Here is a 14,110-nt window from a genome sequence, read left to right as displayed (position 1 = left end):
CGGGTACCTCCCACACAAAATTTTGGATAAGTTCCTTTTTTAGAACTGCCTTGGAATCACTTTGATTTTTGTTGAAGCAACTTTCATTCGCTGCCTCAATTACGACGGTAAACGTTTTTTTAGGGGAAAGTCCATATTTCTTGAGAAAACAGCCCGAAAAGGTTAAAAACGCTCGAACCAAATACTGAGTTGATCCACAATTTTCATATCGTAATATATGTTCGAATATTAGATGGAATTCGAAGGTGGTGCTTGTATATACACTCCTTCCGGTACCTCCCCCACAAAAATTCGAAAATATTAGCTAAAATAGTACGCGTGATATCTCATAAAAAGAGCAACCCGGTTAAGGTTCTGTGCGAGGATCCATTGAAAATTTTTCCTAGTGGTCCTGTTTACAGAGATATCATGTTTTTCGTAGGCAAGTAAATGCTTCCTGATATAATGGTCCAAAATCTGTGAATTATATGTTGATCAACTGAAACGACAGGTGGTCGCGATATCTTTCGAGGGGAATGACACCCAGAATAAGACCCACTTTCAAAATGGAATATGTCGGTCCATTCCTTTCGATACCTTCCCCGCAAAACTTTTTGAGATTCTATCCAAATCCATATTTTTATCGGTTCATATGCCCATAATTTTCAAAACCCTTTAAATATATACTTTTTTGCGGAGAAAGGTGATTCAATTCACACAGGCCTTTTTTACTTGTTTTTTGATTATTCTCATCTATGAACATCGGAATCTGCAAAAACTTCCCAGGTACAGATGCACCGTGTTAACCGATTGACCGGGAATTAGTTCATGTCATCTTACAACGCCTAATTAGCCTTGCCGAAATACGAAATTCACTAATGGCTTGGAATACCTTTGAACATATAGAACTGTTGTTGTGTAAATAAAGTCGCATTAGTATGGCTTAATTATTTCAATAAACATAAGCTTCAGTCATCTACACAATACACTACCTTATATGTAATAAGGAGCAGAATTATGCCGCCTATAGTGTGATCATAACCTTTCTTGTGGACGGAAAAGTGTAGTGGAACATGTTTCAATCAAGGGACACACTTCCATCCATTCGGATGGTGCTAACTAGTTGATGAATACACCTTATCAGCGTTCCGCCTCCGGTTTGAACAGTTCGGTAAGCCATCAGCTCCCGCTGCCTCATTTATTATTTTTCAGACGGTTTATTGCAGTCTTTACCTACTCTTGTCCGGTATACACTCAATACTATTTCTAGGACTGGAAAAATGCTCTTTCCATATCCTGAGGACACTTTATACAACTGTTACTGTCAGTACAATTTTCGGACTTCATTTTGGCTTCTGTACATCTTGATTTTTAACACGCACGCTTTTCCATTTTTTTTTGCTGCGGAAAAACGTTTCTCCCTTCACTTTTTCCGGCACCTATCTTGTGCAATATTGATTGCAGTGTAACTATATATGCCGGTAGCAGCACGACGCTGCTGGTCATACCTTGGTGTAGGTGGTATGTAAGTATGGATTGTGCTACTATTTGCATGGAGTGGAAAAAACTTCACCACTTTACCGATATGGAACGAGGAGTGCTTTCATTAAACAATTGGGCGTGTTAAGTGAAATCTACTGTGGCTATATGTTGTTATTGCAGCTAACCGATGTCCAACTTCCGTGTTGTGCCTGTTTGTACTTTATTTGCTACGTTTAATTGGGTGTGTGACTTTGCTGCAACAAGATGGTGGCCCAAGTCTACGCTTACGTCCCTGGATAATGCTGATGTTAAATAAATTAGCTTTTCTCCGACCAAATGTTTTAACTTCCGGCGTACTACAAACCCGCGACCAAGCTCATGCATTATATAATGACAGCAATAATACCATGCACCAATTTTAGGTGTTGTTGTGACGTCTTTTATGATCGACCGTATTCTCTGTATGTCAGCAATATCGGCCTTGTAATTTGCATCTGTCAGTGAATAAACTGCAACTCCTCTATATAGAGTCCGAACATTCTAAGTGCTCAGCCGCGATAGATGAGGGATATGTGAATGCTATTCAAATCTGTTTGATAGGCTTTCTTATTAAGGAGCTCTCTTGTGACATTGAACCTCTCTTCCTAGGTCATGAATATCCCTCGCCACCAACACTTCCTTATAGCACGGCTTATTCTGGCGCCCAACGTTTCAAACTTGGTTGAAGGAAAGTCTACTCGAGTATATCGAGCAGTGAGGAGTGCTTGACAATATCAAAGGCTTTTATTAAGTCGAGTGGCACCAAGACCCCACCCACCCCACCTTGGGGAACCTTACGGAGCTTGGACTTCTTGTTCCTGGCCCCACTCAAATATTTGATCTGTTCAATGTTCTCAAATAGTACCAAAGGCTTTAGTTGAGTCCTCGAATATGTGTGGAGATGGTGAGCAGCACTGTTGTCGTGCATTATAGAATGACAGCAATAATGCCATGCACCAATTTTTGGTGCTGTTCTGACGTCTTTCATGATCGACCGTATTCTCTGTATGGCAGCAATATCGGCCTTGTAATTTACATCTACCAGTGAGTAAACTGGAACTCCTCTATATAGAGTCCGAACATTCTAAGTGCTCAGCCGCGATAGATGGGGGCTCTGTGAATACTATTCAAATCTGTTTGATAGGCTTTCTTATCAAGGAGCTCTCTTGTGACATTGGACCTTTCTTTCTAGGTCATGGTCTGGCGCCCAACGTTTCAAATTTGGTTGGAGGAAAGTCTACCCGAGTACATCGAGCAGGGAGTACTGCTTGACAATATGAAAGGCTTTTGATAAGTCAAGTGCCACCTCAAATAGTATTAAAGGCTTTGGTTGAGTCCTCCAATAATGTGTGTGGAAATGGCGTGCAGCACTGCTGTCGTGATGTGCTATTTACGGAACTCATGCTGATGATCGGCGACTGAATAGATATTTCTGATTTTGTGTAGGAGTAAAGTACGATTACCTTTGCTATCATCGTTGCCTGGATTCAGTAGCGGGACCACCCAGCCAATTTTCTATACTTCGGAAACGATGTGGTTGGCTAGAGAAAGGTTGAGGATTTTGGTGAGACACTCGACTCCTGGCTCATCAGTATTACCATAGAGATTCCAACCCAAAACTTTGGATGATTTAGCGTTACTGATGGCATTTTCAATATTATTCATTGTAAATTGTGGTGGTTCCTCGTCGGCAGGAAGAGAACTAATGTGACCTAGTACTCTTCTCTTCGCTCCCGGGGTGCTCGAATGTAATGTAGTCAAACGTGACTGAGGTCCTATCTTCATTCTTTCCAGGGTTCGAGAGTGACTTAACCGTTGCCAACAATTCACTTGCAACTCCTCAGATGAATTAGCCACTTGTTCCGGTATGCTTACATACCAACCTGTTAACTTAGATGTCCAATGCCCTGACTCTGGGATTGGCTCAACGAAGCTCACCACTCCGGCCGCCTCTACTGGGAAATTTGGTTTCACTTCGGTCATTCGACCAACAGGTACAATGGCGAACGGCTGCTGTAGTGATGATGTCCCGGAACGTTCTCTAACCGATTGGGGGAGATGGTCTGACCCAAGAGAAACGTCTGTCGACTATCTGGCGAATTGTGGCACTGTTCGTTAATTCTGACAGGAGCGTCCTCATTGACCGTGCCAAAAGTAGAACTATCAATCTACTCAGCCAGCGCTATACTCCTCTGGTCATTGCTGAAGACCAAACACAACAAACAGCTCATGATGAGCATTAAATTCACCCATGTCTCAAAATTATTTTGTATTTATTCAACCCACTGTGAATACCTTCAACTAATCAGAATGCATAGCAATGCTGCTTAGCGATTGTTTTGGCTTCCCCCATAAATTCTGTTTACTATTTTGGACGGTCACGTTATAAAAGTCAATTGGAATGTTTGGTTGAGAGAGGAGGGACGTGAGCAAGCCTAACGAGATTGTGATGGAAAATGAAGGAAAATTGTTGTCAGTTCTCTTACTACATTTAAGAAGTATTCTCTCTCCAACTTTTTCTCTCTCTCATTATAACTCTTACTACCGTGAAATTACTGAAAACTACTTTGGTAGTTAACAACAACAACGACGTGTTTATATTAAATGAGGATTGACTCTTGCTTGACTGGGTGAATTGTTTATCAATGGCAAGTCAATGCGAAAAAGGGGAGCCCACCAACAATACCGTTATACGTAATAAGAAGAAGACAACACAAAAATACGAGATGAGTTTATTATTAGTTTTCGTTTGTAGATATTGGGTGGTAGTAGGTTGACTAGCTGGCTGGATGACAATAAAACTAAAGCGTGCTAAAGAAACCTCAAATTCCTATAGCCCCACTTCCCTCAACAAAAAAAAAAAAAAAAACAATCAACCACAAGCAAACCTGTAGTTCAACACTAAAGTTAGTATGAATGCCGACAGAATGTATTATTAAGTAGAAAAGTAAAAACACACACAAAATTTAAACAAAAACAAAAGATGAACCAGCAAAGCAGCAAAAGCAAATAAAACCAAATACAACAATTTTATTGTTGATACTCCTCCTGAGCGGTGGAACCAGCCTCTGCTTTGGCTGTCAATTTTGTTGGCGCTGCCTAGCCGGTGTTGTGTCTTCTGTTGTTTGCTTTGGTGCCTGACCGCTGAGTTAGCTGCTGCTTGCTGCCTTAGCCAGACAACAAACAGTTCACAACGAAACTTTGTAGACAGAGGAAGACGGTTACGGCTGTCACGAGTTTTTTGTGTGTTGAGCGCGTTGTTTTTTATGCATTCGTTTGCTCGTTCGTTCAATCGGTCGTCGTTTATGTTTTTTTTTTCGTGTATTGTGCACCCAAAGTGGGCCCCCAATGTGAAATAAAAAGAAATATCAGAATTTAAATGGTGTTAAATGTTATTGTTGCGAATTGAATTAAAAAATTGATTTATATGAAATCTGTGGCTCAGTGTTAATTCAATTTTTGTGTGGCAGTGGGAGAATTGTCAGATTTGGTAAAGTTTCACCGCTAAAAAAATTATCGAATGTTTGTTGAGTGCTCGCGAGAGTGGAAATTGTCCCAACAAGAGAGTGAGAGGAAAATAAGGGAAAAATTCTTCTTATTTTGCATTGAAAATATTTAGTTGATTTTTTTCGTTTTGCAATTTCCTCAGCCTGGGTGGTTCAGTTCGATTGCGCGTATTTGCTGTCAAGGCAATAAAAAAAACTAAAGGGGCGGCAAGAATACAGAATTCAATGCGAAAGTGAAAATTCGATTTAACCAGCCAGCCAAACAAACAACCCTCCTTTAGGAAAAATCCCAAGAAAACAAAAATTGTTGTGAAAAATCACTTTGAGTTTCGGTCGTTTTGTCGTCGTAGCTATTCGTTTTGTCTATTTTGTTATTGTTTTGACTAGTCGCGTTGTCAAGTGGTACATTTGGGCTGTCATTCTGCTGGGCACAATTTAATTTCACCACCCACCCCCTTCCAGCTAAACGGCAAACGTCAAATAGCAAAGTGTGTGAAAAACAAAAACAAATATTTTCCAAAACACAACAACAACAGCATAATCACAATAAAACGAAAGAACAAATCAAAACAACATCAAAGAAAAAAGTTTTAATTCTCAAAAAAATCTAAAAAAAATATTGGCAATAAAAATAACAACAAAATCAAGAAAAATAATTAAAAAGAAAATTTCGATTTCCACAGAAGAAGAATAAAAATAAAAGTCCATTAAGAAAATTACCAATTGTGGGTTTTTGTGAGTGCAACTAAAGAAAAATAAATATTGAAAGAAAAAGAAACAAAATCATTTGCTGCTGAAAACTACTACTTTTGATTTCCAAAGGAAAAACGAAAAGCAGTTAATATTGCCGCATCATTTTTACGCTGATAATACCTATACCTAGCACCACACACAGGAAAAACAGGTAAATTTTTCATTGGAATTTTTTAACCCATATAAAAAAAAAAACAACAACAAAAGAAACTATTAGGGAAGTGACTTTACACTTGTTCATCATTTATGTGGATTTTCCTTTCTTAGTATTTGAAATTCCAATTCAGTTTTCTCTCTTTTTATAAATCAACTTTATCATCATCATGCCAGCCTACAAGGCCTTATGTCTTACATACTTGATGATAATATTTGTTTGTAGGCATGTAATTTGTTGTTGTTGTTTTTCTTATAAACGCTACCATGTAATATATAAGGGAGGGTATTTTCGGTTCTTCGTACCGTTTGTAACACAACGTAAAAATCATTGAATCTTCATAAAATTCTATTGGGATCTACTCATATCCGCATGTCTGGCCATTATTGGGTATTACATTTTAAACGTTTCCAAGTGGTAAATTTCGAGATTTAGACTTAAATGTCGTTTAGTGGCACCTCTCGAATCAGTTCTAAAAATTGAAAATATGTTTTCGGCTCATTTGTCGATATTGAGTGCAATAACTTCTTATTTTGGTTCCGCATGTCTGCTACTAGGCTAATTTGTAAATAGTTGCAGCTACCCAGAAAGAAAAAAAAAATGCTTTACACAAGGGCTAGAATGACTCTAAAAATAGCCAGGCCAAATGGCCCAATCGTTAATCAGAAAAAATGGAATTATGTACATTAACCAGGGAAACGATAAAGATAATTTTATGCCGAATTGGATGCTGCAATTAACTCTGTCCCCTCTGGAGATATTAAAATTGTGTTGGGTGACCAAATGCTAAAGTAGGGTCGAACAACCATAACCTACGCTTTATCATGGGTCAACATGGTCTGGGAACCGATAGAAATAATAATGGAGAACGTTTAATAGATTTCTGCACACGTCACCGCCTATTTATTGGCGGTACCAGATTCCCGCAAAAAGACATACATAAGTACACATGGATCTCTCCCGATGGCCGATACAAAAATCAATAGATTAACAAACTGTTTGTTGGCTCCCTTATTGATGTAAAGCAGTGATGGCCAAAAACACACATTTGCAGATTATAACTTGCGCTAGTGTGAGTGGAATCGTAAACAATGCGATAACCGAAAGAATATGTTTACAGTGTACGTGTGTGTCGTGTGTGCCCGCGGGCATAGGAAAGTTGTTGTTGGTGGCCATCACTGATGTAAAGACGCGAAGAGGTGCAGATATTGACGGCGACCACAATCTACTGGTCAGCACCTTCCGCCTCCGTTCAGCAGCCATTGGAAAAAATAAGAGCGCAGTAAAATACAACACTATTAAACTACAGGATCGACAGACAAAAACTCTCTACAACAATGTCTTAGACACAGCACTACGCGCATTGCCAACTCATGATTGGGACAACATTTCGTCTTCCTGTAACGACACCGCTGAGATTACACTTGGTCGAAGTCAAAATAATTGTGCCCCTTGGATAAGCGATAATTCCTGGAGAGAAATCGCACGGAGAAAACATTTGAAAAAGAAATTATATCAGACAAAAATTCACACGCCACAAGGATAATTAAAGAAGAATACCGTTCCACAGCAAATCCACTATAATTCTTTAGCTGGCGAAGCTGAAAGAGCAGCTAACACTGGAAATCTGAAAGGGGTATATACAGCCGTTAAAAAACTGCAAGGAATACATCTGAGAAACACACTATCGATAAAGGATAAAAACGGAAATGATATTCACTCTATAAGCGACCAACTTGCTAAATGGAAAGAGTATTTCTCGGATTCGACCGGAATACAGAATAAAACTCATACCGACACGCTACCAATCTCACGACGTAACCCTCGTAGAGAAATATCAACATCAGCGCCTACGATGGAAGAAGTTTCAAAAGTGCTAAAGAGCTTACAAAAGGAAAAAGCCCCCGGACGAGATGGCATTCAGGCGGAGCTTCTTAAATATGGTGGACCTGCTGTCGTAAACCATATAACACAAATTGTGCAAAATGCATGATGAACGGGCGAAATACCGAAATCTTGGAAAGATTGTGTAATTGTAACGATTCCCAAAAAAGGTGACCTGAACAATTTTAAAAACTGGCGAGGTATAACTCTGCAAAACACCATATTAAAAGTCACGGCCCAAATACTTCTAAATAGGCTTTCCCCTGTGGTGGATACATTTTTGCGTAAAGAGCAGGTGGGTTTCAGGAGAGGACGATCATGCTCAGATCACATAAATACACTCCGTATCATCATTGAACAGTCGTTGGAATATAACTGCCAATTGTATCTTCTATTTATAGATTTTCAACGTGCATTCGACACTGTGTCGAGACCTGCACTGTGGACCGCTCTAGCCGTAAAAGGTATTCCCGAAAAAATTATACAACTCGCCGAGGAAATGTACCGCGATTCTGAAATAGTAGTAAACTTCAATGGTCACCTTAGCGATCCTTTTGAAACTAGCACCGGAGTTAAATAAGGTTGTGTGCTCTCGCCTACACTCTTCCTGATTCCTCTAGACACCGTTATAGAAAAAACAAGTCGCGATACACCACGAGGTATACAATGGAATATAAACGAGCATTTACACGACATCGATTATGCTGATGATATATGTCTGATTGGACAAAACTTTCGCGGCATAGAACTGAAACTGCAAAAATTAATAGAAAATGCTAGTGCAGTAGGCCTCAGACTCAATATTAAAAAGACCAAACTTATGAGGAAAAATACTTTAACTTCGGCAACTTTAAATATCGAAGGAGAACAAATTGAAGAAGTCGATAAATTCTGTTACCTTGGAAGTATGCGAATAAACAAAGCCAGTGCTGCATTTTTGTCTCTTCGTAAAGTTTGGAGATCAAGTCGCATCACTCGAAGAACGAATGCACCACCTGGGGAATTACCCAAACTCAATTGCAGAAGCTACAAACATTTGTCAACCGATGTTTGAAACAAGTGTTACAGATTTTCTGGCCAAACTGGGTGACAAATGAACAACAAGTCACAAATACTGCGCAGAAGATGGTCGTGGGTTGGTCATGTACTTAGGTCATCAAATGATATTGCCAAAATTGCTTTGGATTGGAATCCCCAAGGGCACAGAAGACCTGGCCGCCCAAAAACAACTTGGCAAAGAAATATCAGGAGAGAATGTCAGCAAATAAACAAATCCTGGAATGAAGTAAAGTTATTAGCCAGAAACCGAAGCTCATGGAGAGAAATGATTGACGCCCTATGTTCCTAAAGTGAACCACTTATTTTTTCATACAAGTGAAATTATTGTATTGTATAATTTACTTCTTGCTTAAAAATAATAATAAAGGACAAAAAAAAACAAATACTAGGGAAACGAAAGTGCGAGCTTTCGAAACACCAGTTTTTCGGAGTAAGTAAAAAAACTTTGAAATACAGTCAAATATCTGGAAGAAATTCTGAATAAGAAACGTTGATGGAGAGAGCTAATATAAACCACAGATGTTGATCGATCTATAGGAGAGTTATAGGCTCAAAATTGAAATTTAATCCTAGGGCGATACAAAGCGTATTTAGGCGGATCCTAACGTACACAGCTGGACTTTAGAAAGTTAAGGTAAGTTATGAAACGGCCATCGCAGTTACAAGACTCAAGGCAATGGGCGAGTGGATCGAGTATCACAACAGGTCATTCAATAGATCATATTTTTTTCAAACCGGATACCCGAAAAGTGGCAAGTACCAAACTTGTGTGAAACATTAATATTGGACGGAGACATGTGATCGATGGAACCCTAGCACAAATGCCCACCGGAAGCTGATGTTTATACAGATGGGTCAGTGACAGGGAGAGAACGGGACTGGGACTTTATATTGAAGATCCAGAAATAAAAATCTCCCTTCCGACTCACGGCCCGGCTCAGTTTGGTGACCAACTGCTAGAAGTCTTCTTGGTTACGAGGTCGTTCCTGAGACTTAGTTCTGCGACCACGGGTCTGGTAGTTGGTTTCGGCCTCCTTGTGGGTGAATCTTGGTGGTTATACTTGTACCAAAATCGCGGTAAAATCTCCAGTCAAAATAGACATTGAAATAGCAAAAATTCCCACAGAGCTGAATTTGTTTAGTGGGGTTTAGTGTGCTAAGTGGGGTTTATAACGTTCCCTTGGCAAAGTGGAAGTAGTGTAGCCTTAGTCTGTTGAGTTGAGTGGGGGATTGCCGTGCCCTCAGCAAAGCAGAAATTAGTTTGTGTTGTGTGTTTATAGTCAGGAGGGGGATTGCCGTGCCCCTGGCTTTAGACATATTATTTGTGGAATCGTTGTGTATGTTTGAAATCAAGTGGGGGATTGCCGTGCCCTTAGCTTTAGACATATCTGTATAGTGTGTGTTTGGAGTCAAGTGGGGGATCGCCGTGCGCTTGGCCCCAGACGTATTTGTGGACCGTGTGTTTAGAGTCAGGAGGGGGATTGCCATGCCCCTGGCTTAAGACATATTTGTGTAGTGTGTTTGAGTTTAGAGTCAGGAGGGGGATTGCCGTGCCCCTGGCTTTAGACCTATTTGTGTAGTGTGTGTTTTCGAAGTCAAGCAGGGGATTGCCGTGCCCTTGGCTTCCGACATATACACAAGTGTGGTTCCAGGTCAACGTTCTTTGGCTTCTGCTGTGCCAAAACGGCCACCAACTATCATCGGGTCGCTGCTATTGAGCCAAAGCCGTCACCAACTATCCTGCCGTCGGCATTTATCGGGCCGCTGCTAATGAGCCAAAGCCGCCACCAACTATTCTGTCGTCAGTCTTCATCGGGTCGCTGCGATTGAGCCAAAGCCGCCACCAACTATCCTGCCGTCGGCATTTATCGGGCCGCTGCTAATGAGCCAAAGCCGCCACCAACTATTCTGTCGTCAGTCTTCATCGGGTCGCTGCGATTGAGCCAAAGCCGCCACCAACTATCCTGTCGTCAGCATTCATCGGGTCACTACTGGTGAGCTAAAGCCGCAGCCAACAGTCATGCCGTCAGTATCTACTCATCACCCCATTTTACTGTAAAGACATCGACTGCCGTTCGTATCTTCGCAACGATAACGTTTTTAATGTTGTGTTCAGTGTGATCTTGGTTTGTAAATAAAATTACTGTTTATAGCTTTATAGTGAAAAAATATAACTTTGTGTCTTTCTCTCTCAAATGTCCTATAACAAATAAATACTTGTGACGACCCTGGCCCCGCTGAACCAACCCCAGCTTCAAAGTGAAAATACGTCGTCACAAGGTATTTTGCAGATGTTAGCTAAATTTTTTTACCAAAAACCTGTAATTTTACTTTTGAGGTTCCCAGACCTCACAAAGCTGCTCCGCAAAACATTTTCAACATAGGTCCATATTTTGGTATAGCCCCCATATAACGGTACCTCCCGATTTTCGGTATTTTGAGGATTTTAGCTAAATTTTTTGGCCGAACGAACTGTAATTTTATATTTGAGGTTCCCAGTCCTCACAAACCTTCTCCACCAAAATTTTTTCAACAGAGGTCTATGTTTTGGTATAACCGTACCTCTCGATTTTCGGTATTTTGAGGATTTACATTTGTTGACTGAAATAATTGTAATTTGACATTTGAAGTTCACAGTGATCACAGAACTTCTCCACCAAAAATTGTCAATATAGGCCCACACTTTCAGATAGGCTCCATATAAAGGTGCCACCCGATTGAAGACATTTTTATGTATTGACCTAATTTAGACATTTGGGTCATAAAATATCTCCTCCTAAAATTGTGAACAGGAAAGAAAACAAATTATTCCATTTAGTTCATAATATTTTACGGCGGAGGGTATAAAAAGTTCGACACTTCTGGAGCCGCGGGCATGGTTCGTTTCTTCTCGACAGTGATAAGCAGCCAATTATGAAGATCAACATTCCGTGAGTTTTCTCACTTTTTCCTTTTACTTGAAACGGCAGAACGACAAAATTCATGGGGAGTTTACATTTATAATCACCCTGAATATTTGCAATTAGAAAGTGACAACCTTGCGCGACCGTGCCGTGATAATTTTTTCTTTTGCAGAATAGCACTGAGGGACACTGATTTAGAATATCGACTTTTAGACGCTATATTTGGCTTTCGTAAATAGTATTCAGCCTACTGTTCCCAAAATGTAGGGTATTTACAATTCGACCTAGAGATTTAAGATGTTCATCATCATCAGCATTTTAAGTCACTTGTCATAATTTTATATTTCATTTGTTGTGTTCATGAGAGGGATGGATGCCTCTATTTGGTGTCTTTCATAATTTATTTAAAACTAAAATAAATTGTTTTAAATTTTAAAAACCTGTGGGCTCATTCATCCCTTATTTTGTTGCAATAGAATTGCTTATTTAATTCTCTTCCTCCTCCTCTTTTCCCATTCCATAAAATCTTCTTTTGCCTATGAATTGTGTGCAATGTTCTCCACTATTACTATTTTCTCTTTCTCTCGTATCCTCTGTTGTCTACTATCTCTATGACTTTTACTCTCAAATGTAACACCTGATTTGGCTACTGCAGCCCCAAAACTCTATATGAGTACAAGTGTTGTACTAAAACAAAATTATTGTTGTCTTATCACACTGATTACGGTGATAGTATCTGTCATAAAATTGTTGTTGCAATTTTAAACATTGTGTATTATTCTCTCTCTCCATCCCTCTTTAAATGTCATACTTTTTTTGAGAAATAAACAAAGAGTAGTTAATTTCTGAAAAAAATATGAATCTTCATGCCACTCAAATGAAATTTTGAAATGTGTGTTTTTGTTTAATTTCTTATCATCATAATAATTATTTTGTTTCCTCTTTGGAAATATAATCGTTGTTGTTGTTTTCGTTTGTATTATTCTTTTGCTTCAAGTAAAAAAAACTGAACCTTACTTAGCCTTGTTAATGTCGACTGCTTTTATTATTTTTTGTAGAATAAAAATATTATTTTCTTTTCTTAAGACAATCAGGTTTCATGGTTCTTCTTACAGTTGCTTTAATGGTTTCCTAGTAAAGCATAAAATTCCAGTTTTCTTTATTTTTGGAAGAAACATGTAATTTATTATTGTATTTGCAAATCTGGCTACGGGGAGTTCTTTTGCAATTTAATGTTTCGTTTACACCATATAAAGAACAAAGTCATTTCACAAAAGTTTATCACTTTAATCGACTACTATTTAAAGTTTTCATGCACAGTGGCATTGCCGACAGACTGTCAGCCTGTGTTTATTAAGATTTTCATCTATGAACAGATCCAATACCGGCTAAACAAACGAAATCCCTTTCTCCAAAAATTGTGTATTTTGGGGGGTTTTCAGAATTTTTGCAGACATTCCGAACAAATCCATATGTCTTGCACGCGAAAAAATTATATCTCTGTAAATGGTACCACAAGAAATACTTTAAACTGCACTTAAATGAAAATGTTGAACATTTTCGAGGGAGTTAACTCAAGCTTTCGCCGATATTTGCCTTCTTGGCGACAGAGATGCACCCTCAGTATTTGTCCATTGAGATATTGATCCATAGATGTGGTAGTTGATAACACAACCAAAATCCTTTTCCACAAAAATTATGTATTTTTTATTATCTTAACGATTGCGATCGTTTCGAATAAATTCGGATATTTATACCCTTAGCCTTTATGCTAAAGAGGGTATGTATGTACCCAGCAAACCAATCGTACCGACATTGTAACGAAATCGGAACAAAATTCGGACGTTACGTCGGATCCCAAATCGTAACTATATCTTAACGAAAGTTGTATGAAGTGGTTGACATAATTTCGGAACGAAATGTCGCAGGTACATCGGATCGAGTTATACACTTTGATACGACCAATAATGTGTCTCATCTAAATGAAGGTTTTAGACCACAAATGTGTTTGGACGAAATCTGTTTCAGACAATTTAGAGTCGATTTATTCATGTCCGTCCGTCAGTCTGTCTAAATCTCTAGAACGCATTAACCAATTCAAACCAAATTTTGCCCTTCGTAATAAACATAGTTTAGAAGATGGGTCGTACCACAAAAACTCAAAATTTTTCTTTAAACTGGTTTAAATGATAACTCTCGAGGGGAGCAATTTGGTTCAAACTTTGCACATCGTATTATTCCTTCCAGATATAGAACGGGTTCGAATATCGACTATATCCGTCCACCACTTCGGGTACCACCCATACACAATTCGGGAAAAGTGAGCTTTAAGAGCTCCTCTCGAGTCTTTT

At 39.1% G+C, this 14,110-nt stretch overlaps 1 protein-coding gene across 2 annotated transcripts in view; it reads left to right on the top strand.

Moving 5' to 3' along the window:
- The first annotated feature begins 4,685 nt into the window (after positions 1-4,685).
- LOC141389204 (uncharacterized) overlaps positions 4,686-14,110 on the top strand; it is a 642,359-nt gene continuing 632,934 nt past the window's right edge. Inside the window, exon 1 of one of the 2 annotated variants that reach the window (XM_073960367.1) lies at positions 4,686-5,910. The gene's annotated coding sequence lies outside the window, so the exon portion shown is untranslated. The remainder of the gene's footprint in view (positions 5,911-14,110) is intronic. The other variant, XM_073960370.1, reaches the window with a different exon arrangement.

Source organism: Musca autumnalis, unplaced genomic scaffold (assembly GCF_047663935.1).
Source record: "Musca autumnalis isolate F117 unplaced genomic scaffold, ASM4766393v1 scaffold_1, whole genome shotgun sequence".
NCBI lineage: Eukaryota > Metazoa > Arthropoda > Insecta > Diptera > Muscidae > Musca > Musca autumnalis.
This window is presented reverse-complemented; position numbering and strand designations above follow the sequence as displayed.